The sequence below is a fragment of the Periplaneta americana genome, chromosome 5 (assembly GCF_040183065.1).
Source record: "Periplaneta americana isolate PAMFEO1 chromosome 5, P.americana_PAMFEO1_priV1, whole genome shotgun sequence".
NCBI lineage: Eukaryota > Metazoa > Arthropoda > Insecta > Blattodea > Blattidae > Periplaneta > Periplaneta americana.
Window position 1 is genome coordinate 188,463,054 of NC_091121.1, and position 19,818 is coordinate 188,482,871.

Consider the following 19,818-nt stretch of genomic DNA (forward strand, 5'->3'; position numbering starts at 1 on the left):
GTGCTCCACACCCAAATATATTTGCACTTGCAGATGCTCTGAAGGAGGTTCAGTGCGATACTTACATTAAGCCTAGGATTCTGTCTTGATCTAGAGAGGGAACAAATTGCAGTACACAGGAGAAATCAACCTGGAACCAACTCGAGTATAGCTCTGGGACGAACTGGGAACTAATTCACAGATTTGGGAACCAATTCCAGTACAGCCCTTAATATATGTTCTTTCCAGATTTTCTTTTGTCTTGCTAATCTGTCGTTTAAGTTGAAAATTCCCAGTTCCGTCCTTATGCCTGTGCTTCTTTTCTGGTCCAATAGAATGTATCCTGCCACTGATCTCAGAAATCTCATCTCTGCAGCCTCTATCCTTCTTCTTTCTGACCGAGTCAATGCCCAGCTTTCACTGTCATACATAAGAACAGGGACTGTCATTACTTTATAGAATTTTAGTTGGGTCTCTTTTAGTGTTTTGCGGATATAGTTCTTTTTATTGTACCGCACATTCTCTGGAATTTATTTATTTTGTTGTTAACATCGTTATTTTCGCAATAGGATACGTTGCAACCCAAATAATTGATATTACTATTTTGGTCTTTAGATGCCTAGTCCCCAGAAAGCCCATTGCTTTAGTTTTTGTTAAGGATATTTTAAGATTATAATCTTTAATAACTTTCAATAACTTATTTGTTGCTATTTGCAAACCGTTCTCTGAATTACTGAAAATCACTTGTTCATCGGCAAACAAAAGAGTGTCTATGCTCTCTTTGCCGATTATAAAATATTCTGTTAAAATACTTTGCCATTCTTCAATGACTGCGTCTATATATACATTAAAATTTGCTGGTCACAATGGGCATCCCTGTTTCACTCCCTGGTTTATTGCTACCATTTTGTTCGTAATTCCTTGTTAATTTTCTATACTTATACAGGGACATCATTTTATTTTTACTAACATTTTTAATATTAACCTGTCTATACCTTTCGAGAACCGGAAACACCGCTTGCTCCCCCCTCCAAGACTGGAGTTCGATGATACTGGCGTAAAACACAAATCACTCTACTAGGTATAGGATGGAAGAAAAGTAGTTCATCCATTTACGTAAACTAGGAAATATCGCGATTTTGAGTTTGATAATTTTCATTAGGTTTTTCTTTAATCAAAGTACAGTACTGTATTAAGAATAAGTGTTTTTACTCACGAAGTGAGTTATCCATGCGAACGTATTCATTATGCGGTGTATATTATACTGTCTACAGCACATTAGCCTACAATATAGAGAAAGAAGTTAAATTGAAAAATAATCATAATATGAATATTTAAACACAATTTTGAAAATGGTGGCCGTTCATTTCGATACAGGCTTCAGTTCTTTCGTGCATATTATCGCACTATAGACTATTGCATCTAATTCCAATTGCCAGTTTCGTCCTTCGTACTAGTAACTTATGTTGAAATAATTCTGTACCTACTCTACGTACTGTGAATTCAATCTTCACTTCTGCCCGACCCGAAAATATAAAATTACTCAGACATGCTATCTACTGTCCGTCCAAGTGGTTATGCCGCAGGATTGTAGAAAGGGAGGAAATCACGTGACCAGTTAATTACTTAACGAGGCCCTTTTATTTAAGTTAAATTAAACAGCTGTATAATATGACGTAAACGTCCAATTCCTAAGAGAAATTAATGTTTTCAGAAAAGAGCTAAGACAGCCCAGCTTTTACAGAGGGGCGAGCAGAAACAGGTGGGGGAAATCGGGATGCGACGTAGGCAAACGGACAGTACCTGTGCGAAAATATGATTCAATACTGAAAGCTCTTTCGTCACTGGAAAACGCGAACATATTTCTGTAACGTACTATACTCAGTACTGCTTACTATCTGCGGTCTTGGTTCTGTGTGGAGTTGGAACTTCCTTAGTAGAAGGGGTGGGAGTGAAGAACATTCAAAAACTCAGGTACAATAAAAATGGAAGTAAAAATAAAATGATGTCCCTGTATATGTTTTCCTATACAGACTCTGAATCACCTTATGTATATGTTTTGGGTATCCTTTATTTTCCATTATATTCCATAGTTTATTTCTTATAACACTATCAAATGCCTTCTCATAATCTATGAATAGAGTATATGTTGGCAGGTTGAATTCTCTTCTTTTTTGTATCAGTTGTTGCATTATAAATACGCAGTCTGAACAAGAACGTCCCTTCCTGAATCCGCATTGTTCTTCTTTCAGCAGAGCTTCATTAATGACGTTTATTCTCCTCGTCACTATTTTTGTATATATCTTATAAACGGAATTCAAAAGGTTTATTCCTCTATTTCCTTTTTTAAAAATTGAGAATATTTTTCCCTCCAACCATTCTTCAGGTATCCTGTATGTTCGCCAACATAACATCTAGAAGTCTATATTTAAATTCAAACGGTAAATACTTATTTTAAATACATACACTACATTAATGAAGTTGATTACAACAATAATAGTGACAAAACAATAATAATTACCACGCTTCAGGTTTTAGTGATGAATACGTTGAATGTTTCAACAGCTGCTGAATATGTAATGTTGCCAATTACATCAGATCACTTCGGCGAGCAATCTCTAGGCTTGAAATTGGAGGGGATCTCCTCGTTAGTTGGAATTGGAAGTGAATGAAACCTTCCTCAAACAACGTGGGCGAGAACCCTAATGTATTCCTACGTCAGTGTCAGAAAAGGAGGTGGATCGATATATTGGGTGTAGCTGCATTCAGATTCCTTGTAGCTCGTTTGAAAATCGGATGGGTAATCAGACAGCTGCCCTGAACCCGCAGACTGCACTTCCGGTCCCTAGGCGCCGCGACGCCATTTCAATGTAGTCACTGTGATCGATTGGGATCGACTCCCATTTAATCTACTGCCCAAGTCTAACGAGAATTAAAGACTTTGAAGTGTGAATCCATTTATACGGTACACAGATCAGTTTGGCTGAACTCTGCTTTCGAGATTTTACTTTTCCTCATCGCACACATAAAAGTCCTTCGTTCTGACTCAAGTGTTAGCGTTTCCGGCTATAGGTTTGATAGATTTCCGGGTTTGATTCTCGATAAGGAATTGAAGCACACACATAGTCCAGTTTTGATATGTTCCAGAAACAAAGAGAACTCAATGCAGGCATTCCAGTTGTCACGGATGTTACATTTTTACTATTTTCAGACTCTATATATTGAAAATGAAATGACTTTCGTCGACTTTTATTATTAGAATCAATTTAGAATATTATGGATTTTATTAATTTGTCCTACAGAATAATCTCTGTAATATATATTATTTTATATATTATTTTAATGTACCGAAGTACATATGATATTTCCATGCAGATATTCTGCGTCATCATACGATGAAAGAGTAATGGAACGGAGAAAAATTCTCTCCGGCGCCGGAGAGAATTTTTCTCCTTTCCATTAGGCTACTCTTCACTTCGTGATTTAAGACGGCGCTCATTCCGTCGGATCCCGGCCAACTAGTCACTCATATCGAGTGCACCTCAGCACAGGTATGGACTTCGGTCCTGCGTTCATAGACATCTATGACGTAGTGCAGAGGGCGGCCACTAGAGGGAACCCAAGAGTTGGAGCTTAATCTGAGACGATTCTAACTGGCGTCGGATTTGTATCCGGTGTGGCTTAGTGGATAAAGCATCAGCACGTAGAGCTGAAAACCCGGGTTCAAATCTCGGCGCCGGAGAGAATTTTTCTCCGTTCCATTACTCTTTCAATCTCTGTAATGTTAACAATTAATATTTGAGGAGAAAAATTAGACCCGGCGCCGTGGATCGAACCCGGGTCTTTGGTTCTACGTACCAAGCGCTCTGACCACTGAGCTACGCCGAATTCAATCCACAGCACCGGATAGAATCTTCCTCCTTCGATGTTTCTCTGTTGTGGCCTGACTCCAAGTTAGGCTTATATGTTGACGTAATGTCTAGTGTCAACTGCCTATTATACTAGGAGCGCACTCAGTTGAGTGACTTATTTGGCCGGGATTCCGCAGTTATGATGCACTGCTATCTATGAGAATATTATGGATTTTATTAATTTTTCCTACAGAATAATCTCTGTAATGTTGACAATTAATATTTGAGGAGAAAAATTCGACCCGGCGCCGTGGATCGAACCCATCATAACTGCGGAATCCCGGCCAAACAAATCACTCAACTGAGTGCGCTCCTAGTATAATGGCAGTTGACACTAGACATTTACGTCAACATATAAGCCTAACTTGGAGTCAGGCCACAAAGGAAAACACTGAAGGAGCAAGGTTCTATTCGGTGCTGTGGATTGAATTCGGCGTAGCTCAGTGATCAGAGCGCTTGGTACGTCGGGTCGAATTTTTCTCCTCAAATATTAATTATCAATTTAGAAGTTCAGTACCACTTTATACAAAAAAGTTTTGAATAAAATTTAATATTATTGCAGAAAATAAAGAAAAGGTTCCTTCACAGATTTTACAAGATTTATGAACTCACTTCACACCTTATTAATAAAAAGTGTAAAAATCAGATCTCTGCCACAAGCAAAAAAGAGATTCATTCTCATAGTGTCCATGCGAAAGCTATGCAAATCTCATGGCATTTAATTAATTGACAAAAAACATAATCGGTAAATATTTAGTAGCTGTTTCTTCCGTGTCACGGAAGTTTTTTTAAGTAGGTTATTTTACGACGCTTTATCAACATCTTAGGTTATTTAGCGTCTGAATGAGGTGAAGGTGGTAATGTCGGTGAAATGAGCACGGGTCCAGCAACAAAAGTTATCCAGCATTTGCTCATATTGGATTGAGGGAAAGCCTTATGGTGGGGATAAGTGAGTTCGCTTGCTGGGAGTAGGAGCGTATCGAGGAAGGGAAGTTTCTCAGTCCAATTTCTTCTTCCCCTGTCGCGTAGGTTGGTTCACGAGATAACGAATAGCCCATAACCTCTTAAGGGTAAACACACGCGAAATTGTGACAAAAATGTAAATTTTTTTATGGCTTCAATAAATAGTACATGCTTTTCTGTATTAGATACTGAAATAGTTTGCTTGTCTAGGACCTCAGTGTTCTTTAAACTTTAATACCACAGAGTGGCGCAATGTGCCACTCTTACTTTCAGTAGCCATTTTGCAGTTTCTGTGTTATAAAAATTTTCTTGGAATTTAGACAGGCAAACTATCTGACCAGTGCTGGGAAGGCTGTGGCTTACTATTATGCTATGAAAGAGTAATAGAACGGAGAGAAAGTCTCTCCAGCACCGGGATATGAACCCGGGTTTTCACTCTACGTGCTGATACTTTATCCACTAAGCCACACCGGATACCCATCCCGGTGTCGGACAGATTGGTCCCAGTTTAAGTTCCAACTCTTGGGTTCATGGAAATATCACATGTACTTCGGTACATTAAAATATATATGATATGCGTAAATCACTTCGTGATTTAAGACGGCGCTTATACCGTCGGATCCCGGCCAACTAGTCACTCATAACGAGTGCACCTCAGCACATGTGTGGACTTCGGTCCTACGTTCATAGACATCTATGACGTAGTGCAGAGGGCGGCCACTAGAGGGAACCCAAGAGTTGGAACTTAAACTGAGACGATTCTGTCCGGCACCGGGATGGGTATCCGGTGTGGCTTAGTGGATAAAGCATCAGCACGTAGAGCTGAAAACCCGGGTTCAAATGCCGGTGCCGGAGAGAATTTTTCTCCGTTCCATTACTCTTTCATCGTATGATGATGCAGAATATCTGCATGGGAATATCATATGTACTTCGGTACATTAAAATATATATGATACGCGTAAATCACTTCGTGATTTAAGACGGCGCTTATTCCGTCGGATCCCGGCCAACTAGTCACTCATAACGAGTGCACCTCAGCACATGTGTGGACTTCAGTCCTACGTTCATAGACATCTATGACGTAGTGCAGAGGGCGGCCACTAGAGGGAACCCAAGAGTTGGAACTTAAACTGAAACGATTCTGTCCGACGCCGGGATGGGTATCCGGTGTGGCTTAGTGGATAAAGCATCAGCACGTAGAGCTGAAAACCCGGGTTCAAATGCCGGTGCCGGAGAGAATTTTTCTCCGTTCCATTACTCTTTCATCGTATGATGACGCAGAATAACTGCATGGAAATATCATATGTACTTCGGTACATTAAAATAATATATTTGATATGCGTAAATCACTTCATGATTTAAGAACTTAAACTGAGACGATTCTGTCCGACATCGGGATGGGTATCCGGTGTGGCTTAGGGGATAAAGCATCAGCACGTAGAGCTGAAAACCCGGGTTCAAATCCCGGTGCTGGAGAGAATTCTTCTCCGTTCCATTACTCTTTCATTACGCAGAATATCTGCATGGAAATATCATATGTACTTCGGTACATTAAAATATATACGAGGGACATCCAGAAAGTAAGTTTCCCGATTTTTCCCCCTTGAAAGTGAACGTAATTAGCCGTGTCAATTGCGCAAGCGTAACAGAACTATGACGTATCAATCATATGCCAGCCGGACAGGTCCCGCCTGGTGCCAGTAGCGTGGCAGAAGTGGTTCGAAATTGAAGCTCTTATTCCTTCTGCCGCCGCCTCGAGGTTCGGTCGGTGATAAAGTTCTTTAATGCACAAAGCATTGCCAGCTGTCAGGCCTATGGGCCGAACATATATATATATATATCTTTTTCAAGAAATTCCTGTCCTCCTGTGAGCGTTTTGGCAACGACGAAGAGCTGAAGACGTCTGTCACACGCTGGTTCCATTCACAGGCGGCAGAGTTCTACGACAGAGGGATACAAAAGTTGATCCCACGATACGACAAGTGTCTCAATTCTGATGGTGGCTGTGTTGAAAAATAGCTGAAAAATTGCTGTACCTGTTGCCAATAAACGTTTTCCTTAAAGTGTGTGTTCTTTTTTTTTTTAAATAGGGAAACTTACTTTCTGGATGCGCCTCGTACTTACTATTATGGATATAGAGAACATCGTTTTCCTTAACTTACATTTTTCAATGCTTATGTACCTTTTTCTCTGCAACCATTAAATGGTCTTACTATTAAAAACTCTATATACAGACGTTTAACAGTCTTATACAGGGACATCATTTTATTTTTACTTCAATTTTTATTGTACCTGAGTTTTTGAATGTACTTCACTCCCACCCCTTCTACTAAGGAAGTTCCAACTCCACACAGAACCAAGACCGCACATAGTAAGCAGTACTGAGTTACTGAGTATAGTATGTTCCAGAAATATGTTCGCGGTTTCCAGTGACGAAAGAGCTTTCAATATTGAATCATATTTTCGCACAGGTACTGTCCGTTTGCCTACGTCTCATCCCGATTTCCCGCACCTATTTCTGCTCGCCCCTCTGTAAAAGCTGGGCTGTCTTAGCTCTTTTCTGAAAACATTAATTTCTCTTAGGAATTGGACGTTTACGTCATATTATACAGCTGTTTAATTTAACTTATATAAAAGTGCCTTGTTAAGTAATTAACTGTCACGTGATTTCCTCTCTTTCTACAATCCTGCGGCATAACCACTTGGACGAACAGTACATAGCATGTCTGAGTAATTTTATATTTTCGGGTCGGGCAGAAGTGAAGATTGAATTCACAGTACGTAGATTAGGTACAGAATTATTTCAACATGAGTTACTAGTACGAAGGACGAAACTGGCAATTGGAATTAGATGCAATAGTCTATAGTGCGACAATATGCACAAAAGAACTGAAGCCTGTATCGAAATGAACGGCCACCATTTTCAAAATTTTATTTAAATATTCATATTATGATTATTTTTCAATTTAACTTCTTTCTCTATATTGTACGCTAATGTGCTGTAGACAGTATACACTGCATAATGAATACGTTCGCATGGATAACTCACTTCGTGAGTAAAAACACTTATACTTAATACAATACTGTACTTTGATTAAAGAAAAACCTAATGAAAATTATTAAACTCAAAATCGCGATATTTCCTAGTTTACGTAAATGGATGAACTACTTTTCTTCCATCCTATACCTAGTAGAGTGATTTGTGTTTTACGCCAGTATGATCGAACTCCAGTCTTGGAGGGGGGTGCAAGCGGTGTTTCCTGTTCTCTACAGGTATAGACAGGTTAATATTAAAAATGTTAGTAAAAATAAAATGATGTCCCTGTACTTATACAATGAGTAGCTCGTTTATAGGTCGTGCGTAAATTCCTTACTAATAATCACTACATACGTCGTGTATAACAGTATGACTGTTACACAACTACGTGATAGTTTCGTCGTTACTTCGTTACAAAAGGTAATACAATATCTGAGGTTCTCTATTGCATCCGGTAGAGCACTCTAGTGTGGCGTGTTAAATATCGATAGTACAACTGGCTCTAATCGATTACCACACTACATTTTGGTCAAAGAGTACAAGCTACAGCAATATTAATTCTAATAATTCTATGATCTTTGGTTTGTTCTTATGTGGTTGCAAGGTAAGCATCATTATAAAATGGCAGTCGATACGAACAGCTGTTAGAGGGGCGGCCATTTTTTCGCCATATACAACGCTTCAACAAGGAGTGGATCAGGACAGCAGTTTGCACATCTCCTTTTTATGTTAGGTTAGGTTAGGTTAGGTTAGAGTAATTTTAACTGTACGCTTCACTCGTCTTTTCAGTTTGAAAAGAACCTAACCTAACTGTACGCTTCACTCGTCATTTCAGTTTGAAAAGAACCCAATCTAACCTAACATAAAAAGGAGATGTGCAAACGTGCTGTCCTGATCCACTCCTTAAACAAGGGGTTTCGTGTATATAACTACTGAAAAGCAATTCCCATTGTATAGTTACAGCCTATTTATACGTCCATCGCTTATTCACAGTTTATTAGTAACGTTTTCTGTCTCAACTCTGCATAAGTCTCGTATAAAAAGTATACACGGTTTATTAGTAAGACGGTAGGAGTAAAAATATGCACACAAGCTTAAAACTGTAGTTGAAAGTTACAGGACTATTTATCTATTATCTCGCCTCGCCCAGTGCACTCAATAGTCAAAACAGCAACATATCCTTCGTGAACATCATCAGGACAGATTTCTAGTAAACATCTGGTCAGATGTCATCGACGGCAAAGTTTGTATTAGCGGCAACTACCCAGGGCGGCCCGTCCTTATGTGCTACAGTGCTACAGCACAATGATAATTTTTGCTCAAATAATGTATTTGCAATACCAAAGTATCTGATCTGCCATTTGACAATTTCCCGTGGTTATGTTCATGACGCGTTATAGAGTGTTTAGTCTTCGCTCTTCGCTCTTTGTGCTACTCAAAGCTCTACATGAATGTAGACAACTAATGCGCATGTGCGAAGCTGAAATCATTGCTCTGATTGGCTATTTTTACGCGGGGAAGTGCTGTAGTCAGCTTCAGCACAACACAGCTTGGAGATTACAAAAGTAAAGCGTAACGAAAGAATGCTTGTTTGCGGAAGAACTCGGAACTATTTGCAACATGTTTTGGTACTTCAAGTGTCCGACCGCTGCTGCCATCTATCTGGTTTTTGAGGTTCCTCCTGAATCAGTCAGTCTAGAAAATTGAAGCCAAGGAATTATGTGACAGTATAATTCAGGAAACTACTTATCGTTTCAGTCTTTAAGCTACCTAGACGCAACAAAATTGTTAAAGAGCAAATTTTTTGACAATCTTTCGCATAATTTTCCTGAATGCGAACTTGAAGCTATACTGTACTGAACAAAAGAGTGTTAAAGACACAACTTGGAGTTCTATATGGAAGACATGACTTCCGAAATATAGATGGAGCTGTTCAATTGTTACAATACATAACATAGCCTCCAACAATTCACAGGATCCATTCTGTGAAGTAACGAAGTTGTTAAATATTTTGGTTACAACGCCAATGACCACTGCTGAGCCAGAAAGATGTTTTTCTTTCTTTAAACGCATAAAAACGTTTTTAAGAAACACTATGTCCCAGGAGCGCCTCACTGCTCTTGCAATACTGTCAATAGAAAAGAGTATGATGTCCAAGATGGAGGGTTTAACACCAGGGTAATTGACAGGTTCTGCAGTAGGAAGGAACGTCGTATGGACTTCACATTTCGTCACTAGGCGAGTCTCAAATTAAGATAAATACATATAGGGGAAAGTTGCCGAATTTGGACCGTTGCCTAAATTGGACCCCAGTTGTATTTCCATATATAGAAGTATTTCAAACATTTCAGTTGGCACCACTGCTTGCTGACGCTTCCTAAGGTACTCATCTTGAAGTTCCATGAGCTGCAGACATCTTAGCGAATAGGATTGCTGTTAACGTGTTTTGGTGTTCTCTGTTACAATTTTTACGCTACGGATCTTAAGCTTCTATTTAAAGTAGGAGTAAGTAATAACAATTGCTATACTATACATTACAAGTATTTTTCATTACCTACTATCTGCGTGTTTTAAAACTAGTTTTTAATTTCACATGTTTGTTTAGTGTCGTCTGTTTGCATAAGTGAACAAGTTGCCTAGGTTGGACCTCTGCGCGTAGACTGGATTGGACTGATCCAATTTAGGAAACTGTTAGTATTTTTTTTCAACATGAATATAAAGCATTATATTATGGTTAACGTTAAGAAAAAGTAGTATATTGGGGGATTCTATGTCTTTATGTTTCCAAAATATCAAAAAGGGGAACCTACCAGAAATGAAATGATACTTTGAAGATGGCGGTAGCAGCATAAAGATATGGTGACTATGGACTCAACGAGCGTGCTCGCTTATTTGGAGTGCCATAGGGACAGTGTTATCCAGTTTTCCAACCTGCTGAAAAAAAACTGTCGATGAGAATGGTATCACAGCAAATACTGTGTTCAACGTTGATGAATCTGGATATACAACGGTGCAAAAGAGGCAACAGAAAGTTATAGCTCAGAAAGAGAAACACCAAGTTGGAGCCGTAAGTGGTGAAAGAGGTGTAACGTCACTGTAGTCTGTGTTGTCAATGCGGCGGGGTTCTTTATACTGCCACTGGTAACTTTCAAACGCAAGAGGAAATCATGTCACTTTTTATTTTTTATGTCTACGTTTCCTTAATCATAGGAGGTTCCTAGCCAAACAGGGACTTTCCAATTCTATGTAACATTTTTGCACTTTTTTTTTTTTTTACTTTTCTATGAGTCTTCCTCTAATTTTGAAATAGGCTATGTAACCGAGACAAGCAACTAATATAAAACTAATTCAGTGCAAAGAGAAATATTCTGAGTGTAACAATCAGCTTGAATGCAATAGTGTTTCTGTAATCAATTTATCTTGTTTTTCTTTAATTTTTCATTAAAGTTCAGAGAATTGTTTAACTTTCACCAAATGTTAATATCCGATATATTTTTAACGTAAAATTAGGTGCATTAAAGATATTTATAACAAATACCCTTCTTATACTTAATTGTTTACTATTAGTAATGTATTTTTGCGAGGTCCAAATTGGGACACTATGAGTCCAAATTAGGCAACTGGTTTCCCAATTTGGACCATTTCCATGATTTTGGTTTTACCTTTTTATATTTATTAGGAATTGTGTAATTTAAAATATAACACTATAGGATGAAAGTACATAGAATGTAGAATATACTAGAACATATTTTGATTTAAATTAATCATTATTAAAGACATGGGATTAAAAAACAAAAAAACTGGTCCAATATAGGCAACCTTCTCCTAAGTGTATACAGTAGGCCGATATAGAGATTGTAGCACACTCATTATTTTCACCACCAGCCGCTACTGCAACTACCTGTCCCAACAAACTGTCTATTTGCGTATGAAGGAGGGGGTTTCAGTTACATGTTCGAGAGTAACAGTTACTTATGCACCGTGCTACAAAAATATTTAAGGGGGACGGGTGAGAAATAACATTATGTTACTGAATTGCTCCTAATTTTCACATTTTTTTTACTAGAACCTTGAAATTTTAAATATTATTTCAAAATAGTGTTTTCTTTACCTTCAATTTTTTTCAGAATATTATGAATAATAGTTTTTATTTTGCAAATTTTTCATTTAAAACATTAAAAAATTATATACGTTTTTCTAAAAATTTGTTAAACCAATAAACCTAAAACTAAGGAACAGACTAGTGAAGTGCCCTGTGTGGAATGTGGAATTGTATGGAGCAGAAACATGGACATTACGACTAAGTGAAAAGAAGCGAATAGCAGCATTTGAAATGTGGGTATGAAGAAGAATGGAGCGTGTGAAGTGGACAGACAGAATAAGAAATGAAGTTGTGTTGGAAAGAGTGAGTGAGGAAAGAATGATGCTGAAACTGATCAGGAAGAGGAAAAGGAATTGGTTGGGTCACTGGCTGAGAAGAAAATGCCTACTGAAGGATGCACTGGAATGAATGGCCAAAGGGAGGAGAGTTCGGGGCATAAGAAGATATCAGATTATAGACGACATTAAGAAATATGGATCACATGCGGAGACAAATAGGAAGGCAGAAAATAGGAAACATTGGAGAATGCTGGGTTTGCAGTGAAAGGACCTACTCTTGGACATAAAACTATGAATGAATCAATATGGGGAGATTAAAAATAATCTGGAATCTCAAGAAAGTGCGCCAGAATATGTTACGTGACAGTCAGATTTACAAGTCATTAAAAATGTGAAAGAAAAATAACGATGTAAAACAAAGAAAAATATTTGTGAATATTTAAATACTTATATAGTCACAATCATGCCATGGTATGAAAGTATGAAAGAAAAATTCCACAATCTCGAGCGGGATTCGAACCTGCGTCTTCCTGTACTCCGGTCAGGCGCTCTACCAACTGAGCTATCGAGTTCGTTTCACGCCAAAGGTATGATTGTGACTATATAAGTATTTAAATATTAATATGTCACATCAACGGACGTATATACGTCATCAAACATCGTAAGATGAAGTTTACATTTACGATGTTTCTTCCCACCATAAGCAGTGCTGACTAGATCAGACGCTATGGACAGTACTCTATAACACAGTCGCCAGTATGAGAGGATAATTCCAAGCCTTTGGCGTGAGACGAACTCGATAGCTCAGTTGGTAGAGCGCCTGACCGGAGTACAGGAATTCGCAGGTGCGAATCCTCTCGAGGTCGTGGAATTTTTCTTTCATACTTTCATACCATGGCATGATTGTGACTATATAAGTATTTAAATACTCATTAATATGTCACATCAACGGACGTATATACGTCATCCAACATCGTAAGATGAAGTTTACATTTACGAAGAATATTTGTTTAAATTAATCTATGAAAGAGACGTTTCTGACAAAATGTTTGGGATTAAAAGTTGTTGATACAGAGTGATACACGAAGATTTACCGTCCCTTACGGAGCTTATTTCCGAAAACATTCTGGGCAAAAAATGTCATATAAACATTTGTCCTAATCTCAATATTTTCAGAATTACATTAATTTGAAATTGTTTGTAAAATACTGTTATTCTTTAGTTTTAAGGGTAAAATAATATTAGAGATAAAAAATGAACTATTCAGGAGTATCATTTATTTAATTACCTAGTATTATGAAGCTAAAATGTGTTGTGAATTCCATAGTTGCTTCGTACAGAATGTTCTTTCGTTTTATAACTACAAAATTATATTTTCTTACGAATTTATCACAACAATTGTTACAAATTACACCATTCTTGTAAATTATTTAAACCTGTACTTTAGGATACATAATTAAACTATAAAGAATGAAGTTTCTAAAGTCGTATAATTTTTAAATTTTTGTGTTAAGTGCGTAAGAATGATGTCATTTTTAGTTAAAAATTGAAAAACAAAATCTGTACAAAACGATTAACAATTGTTTTACAGAACACTAGTCAATTAAAGAACTGATACTTCTGAATAGTTCATTTTCTATTTGTAATATTTTTTTACCCTTAAAACTAAAGAAGAAAGGTATTTTACTAATCACTTCAAATTAGTGAAAATATTGAGATTAGGACAAATGTTTACATGACATTTTTGCTCGAAATGTCTTGGGAAATAAGCTCCGTCATTGACAGTAAATCCTTGTGAATCATTCTGTATTTGTCTCCTCCATAATTTCTTACTATTTGTAAAACAGAAATATTCAGTTACACCTGGTAAGAAAGAAATAGGATAAGATGTAATGATATGGTTATGGTAGGGAAGCTGAAGTATAAAGTAGCATACAAATCTAAACAATCTGTGAAAACGTACCTCACAATAACTTTTAACACCTCAAATCTTACGTAAATTTCCGGGAACTGAATACTGTTTTTAGGCAAAAAATACCTATTAAGTAACAATGATAACAATAAAGTTCCACTCCCAAGTTTAATCGGAACATCAGAGATAGAAATCGCCTATGTTAGGACTTGAGATAACTCACAAGGAAGGAAAGTCAGAAATTGTTGAAGTTAATTTTCCTATATAGAGTAGAAGCAATCAATAGCACACCACACCTTCAGCCCGATATTAACTTGCTAATTGTTTGACGTTATTGTTTCTCAGATCTCTGCAAGGCATTGTGATACCAGACCTGGAGGGCACAATGAACCACTTTCACTTTACACAAGTTGTAGTTACTTATCTCATTAAGTCAGCCACAATTTCGCCCTCTCAGACATTTCTAGAACCAGTGATCAACTAACAGTGAGTCCACATTACTATATTCATTTATATAATTACAGTCCTGTACTAAATTATTTGTACAGGGTGTCCGACTCATGTCGTTCTTAAATTGATTTATGCCCGACCATGCTGAAATGTAGTAATTATACACCTGGTAGCAGACCTTTAATGCATGTCATTAAAGTACACCTACTCATTAAAGGTCAGGTCTTTCAGCCAATAACGACTCAGGTTAAAACTGTTCAGCCAATGACAGGTCAGCTTTCTACCGTTATAAAACCGCAAGTATCGATTATTCTCGGATGTGCAATCGAAAGAGAATTAGCGAAAAGTCACGGAGGCTGGAAATCCAATACTGTCGCAGAAGGTTATGTTCTGTTACTATAATACTTAGCGTTAATTGTAAATAATATTCAAATAAATTCAATTTGTCATCTCGTTTTTCAATGTCTAATTTAATTTCAATGTTATCTCTGTAGGTTCTTATGGCCTAGCAAGGTCAATGTGAACATCTGTTCCTCGGAAAAAATCAATACTTTCGCGTCTGCGCACATCTCACAACATACGGGACATTCGTCAAGGTCAGATACAAAGAAAATTAATAATATCAAGTTAGAAAATAATATGGTCGAGCATAAAAAGTCGTATGAAACTCGCCTATAATGGTAATTAAGAAGCTCGTATGAAAATTATGAAACTCGCTTGCGCTCGTTTCATAAATATCCATACTCGCTTCTTAATTACCTTCATTATAGGCTCGTTGCATAATGTAGACTACTATTATGCTCGACCATGCCGAAATGTAGTAATTATCTTACATCTGATAGCAGTCCTTTAATGCATGTCGTTAAAGTACACCTATTCATTAAAGTTCAGGTTATCGATTATTCTCGGATATGCAATCGAAAGACAACTAGCAAAACGTCACGCAGGCTGAAAATCCAATACTGTCGCAGAAGGTTATGTTCTGTTACTATAATAATTAGCGTTAATTGTAAATAATATTCAAATAAATTCAATTTGTCATCTCGTTTTTCGATGTCGAATTCAATTTCAAGGTTGTATGAAGTTTAACGTTTATCTTACTAGATTATATCAAGGTCGTCGACATTCGTTGCGCGGAAAAAATCAATACTTTCGCGTCTGCGCACATCTCACAATTTACGAGATTGCACAAGGTCAGTTCGCTCCCCAGTCACATAAGAATTACATGAATATTTTCAAATTTCAAATTAGAAATATGGTCGAGCTTAAAAAGTCGTATGAAACTTGCCTATAATGGTAATTAAGACGCTCGTATGAAAATTATGAAACTCGCTTGCACTCGTTTCATAAACATCCTCGCGTCTTAATTACTATCATTATAGGCTCGTTGCATAATGTACTATTAGATATCACGCATAACACAACTAGGGGTGAACACTTTTCGTCGTTGAAATTTTGTAACTCACATCGCTTATATTTTAGTTTTAATAAAGTTTGAAAACAGCTAAAATAATAATGAATGAATGAAGGGCATTTATTGATCTACAATTATACAAACTCATATACACATAATCCTTCGCAGCAGCCTGTACGGTCATTCGTGCTATAACTATGCACAGTTTGCATAAACAAATAATAAAATAAATTTAAGATATGAAAAAACATACGCATAATTTGATGCCATGGACTTCTGTAAGTAGCTACTTAGTAGAGCTGGGGACGGAGCGAGTAGAACTGTTGAGTTACTCGGTTCTATCGGTTTATGTGCTTGGCAGCGGAGCACCGAAGTTACTCCGTTAACCGTAGCCGTTACCGGTCAGTTCAAACAGAGTTCACGTGTTTTACTTAATTCTAGCAGACAACAACGTAGGTACTGTTGTATTTAAATATTTTCTGCTGCAGGGCAAATTATTTCCTTATCCCCAAGGCGGGCTGAAAGGCCTCTAGTATTGAAGAGGAGTTCATACTATTATATGACCTGTCAAGTGGACCTAATGAACACTGACAGTCTGAACATATTACTGTACATAATAATAATAATAATAATAATAATAATAATAATAATAATAATAATATTATTATTATTATTATTATTATTATTATTATCATCATCATCATTATATTAGAGTGTTTGATCAATACTAAAATATGTTAAAAAAGGAAGTGCATTATATTTTTCTTCTATTTGTGTTTATTGGATTTGTGTTACCTCATCAGTCATCATTTTATTAATTGTATTTATTTCTACGAATTGTGTTACCTAATTACTTTAATTTATCAATAATATTACTCTTCATCAAAGAGAACATTGTTGTATTGAAGGTAGTAATGTTATAAAATAAATAAACATTATGTTCTTCAGTTTAAGATTCCACGTTCTATTGATTATTTTATCCACTTTCCGTAATAGTAAATAATTCTGTGTGTTATTTTAAGTGTTTTAGGCAGCGCTTCATGGAGCCCGTTTCTTTCTATCTTCTTTTTTACTTAGCTGCAGCGTTTAAAGTTTATCTCACATGTTAATTTACTAGCTGTTAGTATTATAAATTATTTTATCAATTTTATTTCTTCTGTCATATATAACAACACTGAAAGTTAAATAGGCCTTTCATACAAAATAACTCCGCAAATAGTTGTGATCACGCAAATGAAATTTGCAACCGCCATTTTGCAATGAAAAGAAGCACTTTTTTTTCGTCAATTGGCAAAGCGAAAGGGCTTTACTACAACGCTTTTAAAACACGCTTGGTTTCACTTTCAAAGTACGTTCTAAAGTCGACTCAATCTATCTAAATTTTAAATCTGCTTCCACAAATTTGCACTCGGTACTGTACTCGGATCAACCGAGTAATGACGTCACAGTAACTGCTCCGAACCGAACCGCTCCGTCCCCAGCCCTACTACTTAGTATCATTTTCGGTTGATTTCTGCGAATTTCAATAACAATATTTTATACGGGTTTGCTAATAAATCTAGCCTATCAAAATTTGAATCATAATTTAGGATGATTTCCTTGGAAATTAATCTTTACGTAGATAATCTTAGCAATTATTTATGAACGAAATATCATATTAGATGATCTGCGTGACTTACTGAATTGATGATCTGACTGAAGTCACACGCTCTTTAACGAAAAGTTGTACTTGTATACAACTGCGGCAAACCCCAATAGATACTAGTACGTGTCTACGTGTCAAATACACAGTTCGGTATTGCAGTTATATTTAATGAATTCTGTTGTAATCGAGAAGTAGTGGGCGTGCATCTCGTGCATGGACTTGCTGATTGCATTAGAAATGAAATAGAGCGTTTGTATTATGAGAAGCGTCCTAGTAGATATTCATTCAACAACAGCAACTTGAGAAACGTATATAAACCCTGAAGACAGGTTATTTCAATAATATAATTATATTAATTTGTCAATTTGTAATTTATTTAATTCATTTAATTTACATAGAATCTGACAAACAATATCGAAACTATCTTCAAACAAAATAATACAATGCAACAACTATTAAGTACATTTTAAACAATACTAAAACACATTGCACTGAGAACATATAAATTACGTTAAATGAATTTATCTGTATATGAACAACGTTCGTATTCGGGGGGGGGGGTGTCAATATTGCATTAGGCTATGACTAGACAGAAAGAAGAAGAAAAATAAAAAATATAAGTAATGTAATGAAATGTAAATGTTCTTATAGCCTGATCTTTCTATCCATTATATTTCATTTGCAGATGATATGGCAATTATTGCCAAGATAGAAGATACACTTCAGAGATTTTTGTTTGTTTTAAATAATGTGGTAATTACTTATAACTTTTAAGGAACCCGAAGGTCCATTGCCGCCCTCACATAAGCCCGCCATCGGTCCCTATCTTGAGCAAGATTAATCCAGCCTCTACCATCATATGCCACCTCCTCAAATCCATTTTAATATCATCCTCCTATCTACGTCTCGGCCTCCCGAAAGGTCTTATTCCCTCCGGCCTCCCAAATATATCCATTTATGGATTCCCCCATAAGTGCTACATGCCCTGCCCATCTCAAACGTCTGGATGTAATGTTCCTAATTATGTCACGTGATGAATAAAATGCGTGCAGTTCTGTGTTGTGTAACTTTCTCCATTCTCCTGTAACTTCATCCCTCTTAGCCCCAAATATTTTCCTAAGCACCTTATTCTCAAACACCCTTAACCTCTTTTCCTCTCTCAAAGTGAGAGTCCAAGTTTCACAGCCATAAAGAACAACCGGTAATATAAATGTTTTATAAATTCTAACTTTCAGATTTTTTGACAGCAGACTGGATGATAAAAGCTTCTCAACCGAATAATAACAGGCATTTCCCATATTTATTCTGCGTTTAATTTCCTCCCGAGTATCATTAACATGTGTTACTGTTGCTCCAAGATATTTGAATTTTTCCACCTCTTCAAAGGATAAATTTCAAATTGCTGTATTTCCATTTCGTACAATATTCTGGTCACGAGACATAATCATACTTGGTCTTTTCGGGATTTACTCCCAAACCCATCTCTTTACTTGCTTTAAGTAAAATTCCCGTGTTTTTCCTAATACTTTGTGGATTTTCTCCTAACATATTCACGTCATCCGCATAGACAAGCAGCTAATGTAACTCGTTCAATTCAAAACCCTCTGTGTTATCCTGGACTTTCCTAATGGCATACTCTAGAGCAAAGTTAAAAAGTAAAGGTGATAGTGCATCTCTTTGCTTTAGCCCGTAGTGAATTGGAAACGCATCTGACAGAAACTGAAATATACGAACTCTGCTGTACGTTTCACTAAGACACATTTTAATTAATCGATTAGTTTTTTGGGAATACCAAATTCAATAAGATTATCACATAAGACTTCTCTCTGAACCGATTCATATGCCTTTTTGAAATCTATGAATAACTGATGCCCTGTACCCTTATATTCCCATTTTTTCTCCATTACCTGTGGAATACAAAATATCTGGTCAATAGGTGATGTATTACGCCTAAAACCACAATGATGATCCCTAATAATTTCATCTACCTATGGAGTTAATCTTCTCAAAAGAATATTGGACCATGCTTCAAGTAAAATTCCAGTGTTTTTCCTAATAGTTTGTGGATTTTCTCCTAACATATTCACGTCATCCGCATAGACAAGCAGCTGATGTAACCCGTTCAAT

The 19,818-nt window shown here is 36.7% G+C and overlaps 1 protein-coding gene across 1 annotated transcript in view; it reads right to left on the reverse strand.

Annotated features, from left to right (window-relative positions):
* LOC138700455 (uncharacterized) overlaps positions 1–19,818 on the reverse strand; it is a 107,838-nt gene that overhangs the window by 48,248 nt on the left and 39,772 nt on the right. The gene's annotated exons all lie outside the window — the stretch shown is intronic.